The sequence below is a fragment of the Heptranchias perlo genome, chromosome 4 (assembly GCF_035084215.1).
Source record: "Heptranchias perlo isolate sHepPer1 chromosome 4, sHepPer1.hap1, whole genome shotgun sequence".
NCBI lineage: Eukaryota > Metazoa > Chordata > Chondrichthyes > Hexanchiformes > Hexanchidae > Heptranchias > Heptranchias perlo.
Window position 1 is genome coordinate 17,171,939 of NC_090328.1, and position 13,650 is coordinate 17,185,588.

Consider the following 13,650-nt stretch of genomic DNA (forward strand, 5'->3'; position numbering starts at 1 on the left):
TTAAATGTCATGGGGAAGTGGTTAGACTCTCTCTTGCTGGTGGTGGTCATTGCCTGGCACTTGTGTGGTGCGAATGTTACTTGCCACTTATGAGCCCAAGCTTGGATGTTGTCCAGGTCTTGCTGCATGTGGGCACGGAATGCTTCATTATCTGAGGGGTTGCGAATGGAACTGAACACTGTGCAATCAGCAGCAAACATCCTCACTTCTGACCTTATGATGGAGGGAAGGTCATTGATGAAGCAGCTGAAGATGGTTGGGCCTAGGACACTGCCCTGAGGAACTCCTGCAGCAATGTCCTGGGGCTGAGATGATTGGCCTCCAACAACCACTCCCATCTTCCTTTGTGCTAGGTCAACCACCATTCACGAGTCAGCCACTGGAGAGTTGTCCCCCGATTCCCATTGACTTCAATTGTCCAGGGCTCCTTGATGCCACACTCGGTCAAATGCTGCCTTGATGTCAAGGGCAGTCACTCTCTCCTCACCTCTGGAATTCAGCTCTTTTATCCATGTTTGAACCAAGGCTGTAATGAGCCAAGTGGTCCTGGTGGAACCCAAACTGAACAGTTTATTGGTGAGTAAATGCCGCTTGATAGCACTGTCGACGACACCTTCCATCACTTTGCTGATGATTGAGAGTAGACTGATGGAGCGGTAACTGGCTGGATTGGATTTGTCCTGCTTTTTGTGGACAGGACATACCTGGGCAAATTTCCCATTTGTCGGGTAGATGCTAGTGTTGTAGCTGTACTGGAACAGCTTGGCTAGAGACACGGCTAGTTCTGGAGCACAAGTCTTCAGCACTACAGCCGGGAGGTTGTCGGGGCCCGTAGCCTTTGCTGTATCCAATGCGCTCAGCCGTTTCTTGATATCATGTGGAGTGAATCGAATTGGCTGTAGACTGGCTTCTGTGTTGGTGGGGATCTCGGGAGGAGGCCAAGATGGATCTTCCACTCGGCACTTCTGGCTGAAGATGGTTGCAAACACTTCAGCCTTGTCTTTTGCACTCACATGCTGGGCTCTGCCATCACTGAGGATGGGGATGTTCCCAGAGCCTTCTCCTCCCGTTAGTTGTTTAATTGTCCACCACCATTCACGACTGGATGTGGCAGGGCTGCAGAGCTTTGATCTGATCCGTTGATTGTGGGATCGCTTAGCTCTGTCTATAGCAGTCTGCTTCTGCTATTTAGCATGTTGCTTCACCAGGTTGGCACCTCATTTTTAGGTACGCCTGGTGCTGCTCCTGGCATGCTCTTCTACGCTCCTCATTGAACCAGGGTTGATCCCCTGGCTTGATGGTAATGGTAGAGTGAGGGATATGCCAGGCCATAATGTTATAGATTCTGCTGCTGCTGATAGCCCACAGCGCCTCATGGATACCCAGTTTTGAGCTGCTAAATCTGTTTTGAATCTATCCCATTTAGCACGGTGGTAGTGGGACACAACACGATGAACTCTGTCCTCACTGTGAAGATGGGACTTCATCTCCACCAAGACTGTGCAGTGGTCACTCCTAGCAATACTGTCATGGACAAATGCATCTGCGACAGGTAGATTGGTGAGGACGAGGCCTTATTTTGGCTCTCTCACCACCTGCCGCAGGTCCAGTCTGGCACTTATGTCCTTCAGGACTCGGCCAGCTCGGTCAGTAGTGGTGCTACCGAGTCACTCTTGGTGATGTTTATTAAAGTCCCCCACCCAGAGTACATTCTGTGTCCTTGCTACCCTCAGTGCTTCCTCCAAGTGGTGCTCAACATGGATGAATACTGATTCATCAGCTGACGGAGGACGGTAGGTGGTAATTAGCAGGAGGTTTCCTTGCCCATGTTTGACCTGATGCCATGAGGCTTCATTTTCCCCATTTATTTTCTCCTGTTTTTTTTACACTAAAATAAAGTCTGAAATAAAAACTGACTTTAATGCTCCTTATCCATTTTCTATTAGGCAATTTGTTTTGGAAAATAAACACTTTTTTCACAATATTAGACTATTTGCTGCTACTGAGGGGAAAAAAGTTCAAAATGTAAAGAGAAATAATTAATTCACAAATGGCAAATAGAAAGTACTTTTTCAATAAAATTAGGGAAATATTTCTTTATTAAGTTAAAAAATACATTTCCCAAGGTCATTGTACAAAGCAAAATACTGGAAAATGCAACAAAGTTTCAGAAATTAGAATTTTCGGAGGGGGTGGGGCATGCCCAGGGGCCCCCTAGAAAATAAATCTTGTGCCTTCAAATTCATCCCTCTTCTGGCTTCCATGTGCTTATGGTTTATTTTTTTCAGTACAAGTAAAGGAATGCTGGATATACCTACAGCTTATTTTGAAAGCCTATCCGATGACCTTTTTTGAAGAAGTTGATCAGCTTTTCTCTATCTTCCTAGGCTAGCATGTACGAACTTGTACATTGCTGAGGAATTACAGCAGCAGTAGAGTCATAGAAGCATACAACACAGAATAGGGCCATTCGGCCCATTTTGCCTGTGCCAGCTCTTTATACGAGCTACCCAATTAGTTCCACTCCCCTGCACATTCCCCATAGCCCTACAAATTTTCCTCTTTGAATATATACCCAATGTTTGCAGTTACAATTTGCGATTAAGGCTGTGCAAAATCGTGGTGGAAACGCATTATGCCTGGGCATTTTCATGGACTTAACAGCATAGATGCTGGTTTCCAGCCAATTTGGCTCAATGCACCTAACATTAAGAGGCAGCTGAATACAATGGCCACAATGAAGGCTATGGGCACTGACAATGACACTGACAACATCTCAACTGTAGTGCTGAAGACCTGTGGTCCAGAACTAGCCTCCCTCCAGCCAAACTTTTCCCATGCAGCTATGACACTGGTGTCTATCCAACAATGTGGAAAATTGCCCAGTTATGCCCTATTCACAATAAGCAAGACAACTCTAACTGCCCTATCAGCCTCATCCCAATCATCAACAAAGTGATGGAAGAAATCATCAATATTGCCATCACCATTAATCTGCTCATCGATTCTCAATTGAGGTTCCTCCAGAATTATTCAGTTCCAGAACACAGCACAGATCCAGACATGGACGCAAGAACTGAATGCAAGAGGAGAGTTAAGAGTAACTGCCCTGGACATTAAAGCAGCATTTGATCGAGCATGGTACCAAGGAACCCTGACAAAACTGAAATAAATGAGGTTCAAGGGGAAAACCCTCCGATGGTGAAGTCATAGTTGACACACAGGAAGATGGTCATGGTTGTCAGAGGCCAATCATCACAGCCCCAAGACATTGTTACTGGAGTTGCTCGGGACTGTGTGAGGCAAAGGTGGAGATTGTGGGGGCTCTAACACATATATTCAGAACCTCTCTGGCCACAGGGGATGTGCCAGAGGACTGGAGAACCGCTAATGTAGTACCATTATTCAAGAAGGGGAGTAGGGAAAAACCGGGGAACTACAGGCCAGTGAGCCTAACATCAGTGGTAGGAAAATTATTGGAAAAAATTCTGAAGGACAAAATTAGTATCCACTTGGAGAAGCAAGGATTAATCAGGGATAGTCAACATGGCTTTGTCAAGGGAAGATCATGTCTGACTAATTTGATTGAATTTTTTGAGGGGGTGACTAGGCGTGTGGATGAGGGTAACGCAGTGGATGTGGTATACATGGATTTCAGTAAGGCCTTCGATAAAGTCCCCCACAGGAGACTGGTCAAGAAGGTACGAGCCCGTGGAGTCCAGGGTGCCTTGGCACTTTGGATACAAAACTGGCTTAGTGGCAGAAGGCAGAGGGTGATGGTCGAAGGTTGTTTTTGTGACTGGAAGCCTGTGGCCAGTGGGGTACCACAGGGATCTGTGCTGGGGCCCTTGCTGTTTGTGGTCTACATTAACGACTTGGATATGAATGTAAAAGGTATGATCAGTAAGTTCGCTGATGATACAAAAATTGGTAGGGTGGTAAATAGCGAGGAGGATAGCCTCAGTCTGCAGGACGATATAGATGGGTTGGTCAGATGGGCGGAACAGTGGCAAATGGAATTTAACCCGGAAAAGTGCAAGGTGATGCACTTTGGAGGGACTAACAAGGCAAGGGACTACACAATGAATGGGAGGACCCTAGGCAAGACAGAGGGTCAGAGGGATCTTGGTGTGCAAGTTCACAGATCCCTGAAGGCGGCGGAACAGGTAGATAAGGTGGTAAAGAAGGCATATGGGATACTTGCCTTTATTAGCCGAGGCATAGAATATAAGAGCAAGGAGGTTATGATGGAGCTGTATAAAACACTGGTTAGGCCACAGCTGGAGTACTGTGTGCAGTTCTGGTCGCCGCACTACAGGAAGGATGTGATCGCTTTGGAGAGGGTGCAGAGGAGATTCACCAGGATGTTACCAGGGCTGGAGCGCTTCAGCTATGAAGAGAGACTGGGAAGATTGGGTTTGTTTTCCTTGGAGCAGAGGAGGCTGAGGGGGGACATGATTGAGGTGTACAAAATTATGAGGGGCACAGATAGGATGGATACTAAGGAGCTTTTTCCCTTCGTTGAGGGTTCTATAACAAGGGGACATAGATTCAAGGTAAAAGGCGGGAGGTTTAGAGGGGATTTGAGAAAGAACTTTTTCACCCAGAGGGTGGTTGGAGTCTGGAACTCACTGCCTGAGAGGGTTGTGGAGGCAGGAACCCTCACAACATTCAAGAAGCATTTGGATGAGCACTTGAAATGCCATAGCATACAAGGCTACGGACCAAATGCTGGAATATGGGATTAGATTAGACTGGGCTTGATGGCCGGCGCGGACACGATGGGCCGAAGGGCCTCTATCCGTGCTGTATAACTCTATGACTCTATGACAGCGTCCTTAGTCCGACAATCTTCAGCTGCTTCACCAATAACCTTCCATTTGTTATAAGGCCAGGAGTGGAACTGTTTGCTGATAAGTCCACTTCCACTTCCAATTCCTCCAATAATAAAACAGCCCATGCCAGCCTACAGCAGGATCATTCAGGCTTGGGACAAAATGTGGCAGGTAACATTTGCACCACACAAATACCTGACAATGATCATTTCCTCGAAGAAAAGGGTTAACCATGTCCTCTTGACCTTCAACTGCACCACCATCCCCGAGTCCCGCACCATCTACAATGTTGGGTTCACTACTTATCAGAAACTCTACTCCACCAGCCATATCAACAATGTGGTTGCAAGAGCAAGACAGAGACTTGGTATTCCAAGATGAGTGGCTCATCTCCTGACTCCTCAATGCTTCTGCACTATCTCCAAGGCACAAGTCAAGAATGTGATGGAATATGCACCACTTCCCTGGATAGGTGAAGCAGTAACAACAAGAAGTTTGACACCATCCAAAACAAAGCAGTCCACTGAATGGCATCACTGTTACTGAACTCGATGTCTACTTCATCCACCACTGGCACACTGTGGCTGCAATATGTACTATCTACCGGATGCACTGCATTAACTTGCCAAGCTTACTTCGACAGCAGCTCCCAGCCCTGCAACCTCACCACCGAGAAGGAAAAGAACAGCAAGATCACCTCCAAGTCACACATCATCCTGATTTGGACATATATTACTGTACCTTCACTGTTGCTGGGTCAAAATCATGGAATTCGCTCCCTAACATCATTGGGAGAGCACTATTCTGGAAGACATTCAAGAAGATGGCTCACCACCATCTGTTCAGGACAACTAGAGATGGCAATAAATGCAGCCTTGCCAGCACAGCCTACATACTGAGAACATGTTAAAAAAGAAACTTTAGTCCTTCTGAATTTCACTGGCCTAGAATGGAGAGTCTACTGATTGAATATCTTCCATTAACAGTTGGGGAAGGTAATGGTTTGCCAGGTCATGTTGATTTACCATTGTATGATTTGAGATTCCAGAAAAAAAAAAATCAGTTGTAACAGTCTGTGAACTCCTTACTGAGTTTTATGGATCGGAAGTGAGTTTGCGATCTGCTTTCTGTACAGAGCATTCTAGCCGATTTACTTCATCTCGTAAGAGAAACTTCCGAGAAATGCTCTTGGATTTCTAAGAGCAATTGAGCGAAACTCATATGAATCTAACTTTAAGACTTCCATTATTCAAACCAGAGATCAGGTAGTTCAACGTGGACTGGAGATTGAACTTGTATGACTCAGATACTCACTGTCTTGGAACTGTAACACATGCATCAGTGCGGACATCACTTCAAATTGTCTGATGTGTGAATGATATCAAGCAAAAGAGACCGTAAGTGTTAATAGAGTCCATTCAGTTTGGATCAAATCCAACTGAAGTAAGTACAATCTCCCGGTGCAAGTAGGCTGCCTAAGGGAAGACCCCTTTCAAAAAGGCGACAGCTGAAGTGTCCGAGTTAACGGGGTAGTAAGTCTACTGACCCCATTTTGAGGCCGTTAACGCCAATTTCACCCAGTTAAAATTGTCCCACGTGTGTCATTTTCATCAAAGTAATGTCAGATTTCAATATGATATAAGTTGTTGCATCATGTGCCAACACTTTTTTTTGAAGACAATGAGGCCCAGTTAGGTTGGTCCAAACAGGATATCCTTATTGAGTTCAGCAATCACAGTTTAGGATCATAACAACTGGTTGCACGTACATGGGAGGCATAGCTTTTGGTTTACATTCTGCTCCCAAGTGGTTTGAATTGTATCTCTGTAACTGAATTACAGATTAGAGGGGAACTAATTCTGTACGTATACTGCGATCAGAATAAAATACTTAGGGGCCGAAGTTCTGATGGACCCCTCTGCTGAGGCTGAATTTCTGATTGACGCACTCTGCTGGGGTTGATCTTCTGATGGACCCACTCTGCTGGGGTTGATCTTCTGATGGACCCACTCTGCTGGGGTTGATCTTCTGATGGACCCACTCTGCTGGGGTTGATCTTCTGATGGACCCACTCTGCTGGGGTTGATCTTCTGATGGACCCACTCTGCTGGGGCTGAACTTCTGATGGACCCACTGTGATGGGGTTGAACTTCTGATGGACCCACTCTGGTGGGGTTGAACTTCTGATGGACCAACTCTGCTGGGGTTGAACTTCTGATGGACCCACTCTGCTGGAGTTGATCTTCTGATGGATCCACTCTGTTGGGGCCGAACTTCTGATGGTCTCATTCTGCTGGGGCCGAACTTCTGTTGGACCCACTCTGCTGGAGCTGACCTTCTGAAGGACCCACGCTGCTAGTGGAAGTGTGGCCTAGCATAATTCCCGTCTTCTCAAGACAAAGGCCGCAAACCATGTCCCAAATCTTGGGTCATTTACATGGTTGGGGGTAGGCTGCCCCACCTGTAAGAGCACTTCAGAAGTGCTCGCTCTGATCTGCCAGCATGTATCAGAGCAGTCAACCTGCACTCCAACGGTGGAATCCAGAGACCAATCTAAAGAAAAGAGTGAGTTTTCTAAGGGATCCAAAGTGTATTTTTATTAAGATAATTGATCTGGGAATCTGGGCAAGTCCTGGGCCCCAAATTATCCAGTAGGCAACATATGGACATGGTCATGCGAAGCAAACAGTAAAAATAACCTTGTATGTCTTTCTGTGAGTATTATTTTTATTTCAGATGCATTTTACTTACAGTTTGTTCTGTCATCAAATCCCTATTTGGGATGGGCAATAAATGTTGGCCTTGCCAGCGACATCCAAATCCCATGAGTGAATAAAAAAAATCACTCACGCCATTTCTCAGCTGGCAAGAGTTCCATCGAGGCTTGGTAAGGGCATACTGGACTGACTATCTAAGGTAGCCCAGGAACCCCCCTAGACACACCCACTTGACGGAGGGGAACAAAAGATTTCCTTGCTTCCCCCAGCCAGAATTTACTGGGCATTTTACATAGGGTGGAATTTCAATGGAATCAGGTTCTGTGGGCTCAGCTAACACCTCATTGGTTTAACAAGGTGATGTGCCACTGGATTGTAGGATATCAGTACTGTCATGGTTTACCCATAGTTTGGAACTGTATTGCACAAAATCTTATATTTAATTAAAATATTTGTATTTTTAAACTCAAGCCTTTGCAAAAGTCAACCTTCCACTGTATACTTAAGTTTTCTACAGACCCAGGAATGTTTACTTGAAGAATTTTTCCACATCAGATCGTGTCCCCCCCCCCCCCCCCCAATTTATTTTATATTTACTGATGATTTTGAAAGTATAAATATTTGTAAAGTAAGACCTGGGTGCTGGAATTTGTTGACAGAACAAACTATAACTATTGCCCATCCCAAACAGGGATTTGATGACAGAACAAACTGTAAGTAAAATGCATCTGAAATCAAAATAATACTCACAGAAAGACATACAAAGTTATTTTTACTGTTTGCTTCACATGATAATGTCCATATGTTGCCTACTGGATGATTTTAACCTTCTGTTGTGGAGTACAATGCTTTGGGTTCAAAGAAAAAACTTTCAAAAGCATTATATCTACCTGTATTAATTTATTTTCGACTTCCACTCCTGGTATCCTCGCTCCACCTTTGAAAGTGTCTTTCCTGTCACTGTTATGAGCCTTTACTTATTAACAGCATCTGTGATGCTGGCTTAATCCCACTGAGGTAATCATTTGCATATCTGCAAAGTAAAAACAAACCATAACCAGGCTTTAAGTGCTAGAGACAATTTTATCTGGTTTAAACCTTATTGATAGATGGCCAGGTTACAGTCCTACAAGCCTTAAAATTTTTAAAAAATATTTATTTATGTGAACTTACTTAGATGAAGTGGTAATAAATAACTAATTGATACACCACCTTGATTTACTGTATCCATTTTGTTTCCTGTTCTGTCTTTGAACCACACTTGGGCAGGTTCCCATTATAAACATGCTTTCAAGTTTAACTGGGATATCCTGTATGGAGCTGCCAACATCCAAAAACAAACTTCAACAAGAATATTGGCCCAAAGATGTCTAAACACTGCCTCCTCCTCACTTCACAAAAATTCTTGAAGTGTTAGGTATTAAAATCAACAATTATGGGCTGCGTTGAACGTGCTTTCTGTAATTACTCAATTTTAAATAGAGAATAAAATCGTACTGAATGTGAACTTGAAATGGTAGCATTCCCATTAATTTGCTCCTCGTCCTTCTCGGTGGTAGAGGTCGTGGGTCTATGAGATGCTATCAAAGCAAGTTTGGTGAGCTGCTGCAATGCATCCTGTAGATAGTACTATCAGCACACTGTACTATCAGAGGCGCTGATCACCTGTTTCAGGCGTGGGCCCTGGTCACCTCTTTTTCTGCCTTTACTAATGTGGCGCACTTCCGGAGTGTAATAAATGTGTGTGCCCCATCTGCCATATTGGATGCTTAACTGCCTATTTTGCACCTGACAAACAGCACAGCTCCATTGAATTTCTAGGCCCATGTTTTTACACAGCTCAGGTGAAATTCAAGAGTTATACTCAGTATGAAACTGGAACTGTTTCAGCTAACTTTCATTCAGTAATTTTTATTTGTAATGGTATAATTTTATATGTATCATATTACCAATGCAGAGCAGTGGGATACATAAAGTTATTCACTGAGTTATACTTCAAAGATCTAATCATGATCAGGGCAATTAAAAAAAAAACACAACTTGAATCAATCACTTTCCAGTGCCCTCTCACTCATTGAAGCATTAGGAACAGGAGTAGGCCATTTAGCCCCTCCTTTGCTATTCAGTTAGATCATGGCTGATCTGCATCCCAACTCCCTTTTCCCACCTTTGCTCCGTATCACGTGATACCTTTAACGAACAAAAATCTATTGATCTCAGTCTTGAAAGTTCCCATTGTCCCAGCATATTCAGCCTTTCCATGGAATCATAGAATTATACAGCATGGAAGGAGGCCATTCAGCCCATTGTGTCTGTGCCGGCTCTTTGAAGAGCTAACCAATTAGTCCTACTCCCCTGCTCTTTCCCCATAACCCTGCAAATATTTCCTTTTCAAGTCTATATCCAATTCCCTTTTGAAAGTTACTATTGAATCTGCTTTCACCACCCTTTCCAGATGGGGGTGAGAATTCCAGATTTCTTTTGGGGGAAGAGAACTCCAGATTTCAAAACTTTCCTTTCTTTACTGAAAGAGACTTTCTGGAGATTGAACCTGCCACCTTTGTGATATATTTATTATTAAAGGCACATCAACCCAAGCACTTAATTCAAATGGATGGAAAATCAGGAACTGCAGCTACAATTTTGAAATTAGCCTCCCTGCAAGCATGGCTCCTTGCCAGGAGTCCCCGATCAGAGTATCATTGCTTATTCTTCTGTGTCAATGGTGACTAATGCCTGGAACTGGCTGTACAATCAATCCCTCACAGTGTGCTTGATGGGAAATATCCATCCAAAATGATTTTGCATTATTTTGAGGCTTTTGTTTAGAAATAAATAAATGAACAGTGGAATGGACAATTCTAATTTCTTTGTTGTTGAACCATGAAGGTAAGTATATGAAGGAAATGTCAAGGTTCCAGGCATTGTCTCCTCACCTCACAGGGTGAAAGAGTCCTCAGTCTATTTGTTTACATCAAAAAGTGGCTTTAACATGAAAGGTTACACTGAATCTACAGCGCAGAAACAGGCCATTTGGCCGAACTGGTCTATGTCAGTGTTTATACTCCACACCAGCCGCCTCTCTCTCTAATTACCTCTTTCCACCCTGCTGCTATAACCTTCTATTCCCTTCTCCCTTTTGTATAAGAATATAAGAGCATAAGAAATAGGAGCAGGAATAGGCCATATGGCCCCTCGAGCCTGCTCCGCCATTCAATAAAATCATGGCTGATCTTCAACCTCAACTCCACTTTTCCACCCAATCCCCATATCCCTTGATTCACCTCGAGTCCAAAAATCTATCTATCTCAGCCTTGAATATATTCAATGACTCAGTATCCACAGCCCTCTGGGGTAAGAATTTCAAAGATTCACCACCCTCTGAATGAAGAAATTCTTCCTCATCTCAGCCCTAAATGTCCGACCCCTTATCCTGTGACTATGCCCCCTTGTTCTAGACTCTCCACCAGGGGAAACAGCCTCTCAGCATCTACCCTGTCAAGCCCCCTCAGAATCTTATATGTTTCGATGAGATCATCTCTCATTCTTCTAAACTCCAGAGAGCATAGGCCCATTCTGCCCAATCTCTCCTCACAGGACAACCCTCTCATCCCAGGAATCAATCTATTGAACCTTTGTTGCACTGCCTCCAAGGCAAGTCTATCCTTCCTTAGGTAAGGAAACTAAAACTGTACACAATACTCCAGGTGAGGTCTCACCAAAGCCCTGTACAATTGTAGTAAAACTTTCTTACTCTTGTACTCCAACCCCTTTGCAAGTATGCAGCAAGTCTCCCGTTAAATGCATCAATGCGATTTGCTTCAACCACTCCATGTGGCAGTGAGTTCCGCATTCTCACCACTCCCTTTGTAAATTCCTCCTAGATTCTTTGTTTCATCTGTTCATGGCCATCTTATATTCATGCCCCCTTGTTCTGGGCTCACCCACAAGTGGAAACAGTTTCTCCACGTCCACCCTATTGAACCCTTTCATAATGTTAAAGACTTCTATCAGGTCTCTCCTTAGTCTTCTTATTTTCAGAGTAAAGAGCCCCAGCCTGCTCAATTTTTCCTAATGGTTGCAGCCTCGCAATTCTGGTAATACCCTTTGAAAATCTTTTCTGGACTTTCTCCAGTGCTTTAATATCCTTTTCGTAGGATGAGGCTAGAACTGCACACAGTACTCCAAGTGTGGTCTAACCAAGACTCCAAATAAATTTAACATTAAAGATATCCTATGACAAAATTCACCTCTTTGGTTTCTTACCTTTAGTTTTGGCAAAAGAGCCAAGCTCCTTGGGTTAACTGGAAATTTACATTGGCCATGTACAACACTGCATTGCGAAGTCTATGAAAGACTGTTTCATCTAATAGATACACTGGGGGTAATTTTGACTTTGGACAATAGTGTAAAACAGATGATATCGGATCAGCCGCCTGTTATACATCTCTCCAGATTTTCTCTTCCATTGACTTCATTGGAAATGAAAAGTGGGAGAGATGTAAAATGGCCAGCTGATCAGAAATTGTACATTTTATACTGTCGTCCAAAGTCAAAATGACCCCCATTGCTTATTATACTCTATTAGAACCATGTTTTAAAATGAGTTTATTAATCCTGTGTGCTGATTCTAATTTTATTTTTATATTGTGTTGATTCAGTATCTTGCTGTATCATTATACTTCTGGTTAATTATTTAACCTGTAAATAAATATGAGTAATTAGTTACCTTTAGTTTTGGCAAAAGAACCAAGCTCCTTGGGTTAACTGGAATTTTACATTGGCCGTGAACAACATTGCATTGTGAAGTTTATGAAAGACTGTTTCAAGACCTCTATGCATTGGTCTGGCAGTGTGCTGCTTTTTGCATTTCAGAAGAGACAGGAGAATGTGGTGGGCAGTCCGTGCGATCTCCACTGAACAATATTCCATGCTTAGGGGTTAATTGTTAAACCTGATCCCACTAACTCATCCACAACACATATAAAGGTGCGGGGTTCAGTTCATAGGAGACACAGTCTGCTTATGAAAATTGCCTTTTTTGCCATGGCACAAGATAAAGGAGTTGAGAAACAGCCCAAACTGCAATGCCTGGGTGTAGTTTCATTTTTGGCGCCAATGGAAATCTGGCAGTTGCAGATTGGCCACCCATTATACACCCCGTATGATTTTCCTTTCCGTTGAAGTCACTGGAGAGGAAAATTGAGGAGAGAGTATAACGACGGTCAATCTGCAAACGTCAGTTTTCCACCCACTCCCAAAATGAAAATTACCCGCACTGTCTCCGATGGGGCCAGCAAAAATAATAATTTGTAATAAGCAGTGGATTGCCAAGAGAATAACCCAAAGGGTGTTGAGGGTTTCATGTGACACATTAACGTGCATTGTTTCAATGCTCACAAGACTCGAGAAAGAAAGGCAGAAAGTACCCTGATTCAAATACAGTGAGTATATAATCCAGTTGATTGATTGAAAGTTTCTTATTTTCTAGCCATAAGGGTCTGAGATTAAATGAGCCATTAAACTGTTTGTAATTTGCCAAACAATTGGCAGTTATTTAGAGAGGCCATAGGGTTGGCTACCCTGGGAAAATTCACATCGCTGCAGTATTGGTGCTTTTCACAAATGGGGTTAAGTTAAACTGTCGAAAGCTTCTCTCCGGATCTGGCCCAGCTTTGCCTGACATAACAATGCTTGGTGCCCACACTGGGATCCAAAAGTTGCCCATTCTCCAGTAAAGATACACTCTCCTCTGTTAAGCACAAATATCACCAAACAGGATAAATAGTTAACAATTAAAAATAAATAAAAACCTATTCATTCAAAGCACTAGCCCAGAACTGACACAAAAAGTATGTTGCAGAACAGAATGGAGTGGATAGAAGCCAAGTTGACATTAAGCAATATATGAAATGGATTAAACAATGAAATAAACAACACTAATGAGAAGAAGTTTACTGGAATTGGGATACTTAAACTTTAAAATCTAATTGAGATTTGTGAAATATTTATGCACAGATGCCAAATTAATTCTGTTCATCATCATTTGAAGGACATAAACCCACATACCAGAGCTGGCCCATGTATTTCATTAACCT